Source organism: Centroberyx affinis, unplaced genomic scaffold (genome assembly GCF_046629955.1).
Source record: "Centroberyx affinis isolate AG114_WGS23_722 - 3 ecotype Tasmania unplaced genomic scaffold, CSIRO-AGI_Caff_v1 ptg004488l_1, whole genome shotgun sequence".
NCBI lineage: Eukaryota > Metazoa > Chordata > Actinopteri > Beryciformes > Berycidae > Centroberyx > Centroberyx affinis.
The window spans coordinates 62,956-66,489 of NW_027282143.1; positions in this window are offsets into that span (position 1 = coordinate 62,956).

Consider the following 3,534-nt stretch of genomic DNA (forward strand, 5'->3'; position numbering starts at 1 on the left):
GGTATACTAGCTCTGATATTATCAAAACCATATTTATGCAGCAGGAGTTGGGCGGCCTCCTCCCAAACAGAACTCCCGGGGCTGGAGTGCCACAAGTAAGTATGGTTTGATACTGAAATGAAACGAAAATTAGTACAAATCAACAATGACTCTGTAACGCAAAAACAATAAATAGAAAGTAAATTGAAACCATATTTGTGTATTCTTTTCCCCTAGTTAATCAGAGAATGTGTAGATGTCAATGCAGCTAAAAACACTAAACATAAACAGACCCAGGATAGTTACTGTATAGCAGACTTACGGTTTGTTATAGTGATGGATTACTGATTAAAGAATTGGAACCAAACCAACAGATAAATATGTTGAATGAATATATAAATACAAACAGATTAGAATGTGAAATGAAGATATATGTGTGACAAGTGTATAAAATATACAAATACATGCAAGCAGTTTTGCTCACATCAAGGGTTAAATAGGAGTGTGTGAGCTGTTCTGACACTGTTCAAGACTGTTGCTAATTTGGTAGCTGCTTGTTCTTTGGTCTTGGCATGAGTATAAATAACGGTGTAATCTGCATACATTTGAATATTAACGTCTAAGAACACTTAATAAAATAGGTACTAAAATGTATCCCTGCGGAACGCCAATCAATTAACAACAGAAGAGCTGTTATCACCAGTTTTTTCCTAATGCTTAAATATAACATTCCAACCCGGTCTCAGGGCAGTTCGTGAAATAGTCACGAAATTGAATCTATTGATTCTTGTACATGGACACGATTTTTCCATTTTTTTCGTGACACTCAGCACGACTTTCAAACTAATGTATTTCAATTGGAACTATCTTTTGTGCCTGCAACACGTTTTTTTTTCTGTCAGGAAGTATAGTGTGACATTGAAATAAAACAGTGGCGGATGGGTGTATACATTTGCTTTTGATGCTGACGACCGGGGTTCGATTCCCAGCGTGTTCAAAGTACATTTCAACCGTAAGCCACATTGAAATTGAATGTTTTTCTTATTTAACCATGACCGAACCATTTCTCTAACCTTAACCAAGTTGTTTTAGTTGCCTAACCATAACCGTAACACAAGTTGTTTTAGTTGCCAAAACGTACGTTTTCAAATTCGTGGTGGAGGAACGTAATTCAGGTCGTGGTGGAGGCACGTTTTTTAGGTCGTGTTCATTTCACGAAAAAAAATTGCAAAATCGTGTCCATGTACACGAATCAATAGATTAAAACTTCGTGACTATTTCACAAACTGCCATGAGACCGTGTTGGACATTCATTCCAAGGCATTAGTAGTGAAATTACATTTTGACAGTTTTGAAAGAAGACCATAATGGTTCACAAGTGCACCAACCATAGCAACTTTGTCAACACTACATTTGATTTGTTCGACAAAGTAACAATTGGCAGTTTCAGTAGAAAACTTGTTTCTATTTAGATGATCAGATAATTGGTCACAAATTACATATTACATATGTACGTGGAATGACTCCCCTGGGCCAGATAAAGTTATGGTAATGCCCTCTCCTGCAGCACCTGCTTTGCTGCAGGTCAGTGACACCATGAGTTACTATTACAAATACTGTTGGGATCATCATTTCTTTCTCCTGTATTAGAAATAGGCTGCTATTTCTCAGTCAAAGAGGGAGGGGTAATATTCTGTTAACTTTGATACCCTGTGATTGAGTCTCCCTGTTGCCATGAGTGAACCAGGTTAATGTAAACAGATTAACCTGAACCTAAGATTAACCTCTGTACATGGATGCCGGTGATAACTCTGTTCATCTCATATTGAGGAAAATAACACTGTGTTCAACTGTTCCATGTCTTCCCATTTGACAGTCATCATAAAGCTTGGGGCGAGGTTGAAAAAAAAAGAGAAAAATAATAAAATAACAAGCAGATGGAAAAAGTGCTTGTGAGTCATTTCTATGTAGTGTGTAGAGTATTACGCAACAGATAATGCGCTGTGCCAGTCACACTGCGTTAGGTTGAAATGGAGAGATCTGATTGGAGGACACAGACGTCCACCCCAGTGCATCATGGGCATTATTTCCCTCCTCACAATGTCCAACTGAAAACAGGGAGCTGATGGGAAGAAGTGAGCGATGATGCTAGATATGGGTTTGACATGCTAAGGAATTAGGTGCTTTAAAAAGGAAAAGGAGAATTAATACTGTATGATCACACGCACAATCCATTTAGATGTATTTAGTCCTTGGTACACACTTGGTACACAAAGTACACAACCTCTACTGTCTGTAACTATGACAGTACACAACCTCTACTGTCTGTAACTATTAAAGTACACAATCTCTACTGTCTGTAACTATGAAAGTACACAACCTCTGCTGTCTGTAACTATGAAAGTACACAACCTCTACTCTGTAACTATGAAAGCACACAATCTCTACTGTCTGTAACTATGAAAGTACACAGTCTCTAATATCTGTAACTATTAAAGTACACAATCTCTACTGTCTGTAACTATGAAAGTACACAATCTCTAATATCTGTAACTATTAAAGTACACAATCTCTACTCTCCCCTCCCTCCAAAGCTGCTGTTGGAAACTGTGGTTTGTACTGGTCAGCTCCCAGTATGAACGTGAGATCTGTCAATATTCCTTGAATAAAGACTGGTTTCAAATAAATGACCAAAATCTAGTAGAGAAAAAGATGATTTCCCTAGATTTTACTAAATGCATAATTTTGCAGAGAACACTGTGTACTAACTGACAACATTGTGGGTTTGAATCCCGCTGGTAATCCTGTCATCCTCTCTCTCCAATCTTTTCTGTCGCTTTCTATTTAATAAAGCCAGAAAATACACACGACGCAGCGCAATGACTGCCATCTTTTGTTTTAGTTTTGGTTTCTTTTGAAGCGAAGAAAAAAAAAAAAAAAAAAAAAAAGTGCAGCTGAAAAGATGGATGTAAAGGATGCTGGGTCAAAGAGCCGCTGCAGATACGGTGGGTAAAGTGAGGTGTATACACAGCAGACTGAGCACACACACTTCAAATATAATAAAACACGAGCAAAGAACACCATCTGTTCAGCCGCACAGTGGCACCTACCAAACACCACACACACACACACACACACACACACACACACACACACACACACACACAGCCTCTTACCGATGGTAAAGCTGAAGCCATCAATGCTGAAAGTGGCACTCCGACACTTTTTAAATCCCTGTTTCTTAGACGTGGGCTCTGTCATTTCAGCTTTTTTTTTATGTACAATCCTCTCTTCTCTCGCTCTGTCAGTAGGTGTGTGTGTGTGTGTGTGTGTGTGTGGAGAGAGGGGAAAGTGCTCTCTCTCCCTCGGAGCTCTCCCCGGAGAGGAGCTCCCTGCTGGGGTGAAGCCAGAGACCGCTCTCTCTCTCCCCCCGGGGGCTGTAACCCTGGTAAGTCCTGGCGGAGGCTTGGCGGTGCTGTGGAGGTTCAGCCTGCCGCGTTCAGGAGGAAGGCTGGCCCCCCGCCTCCTCCTCCTCCTCCTCCCTGCTCCTCATCC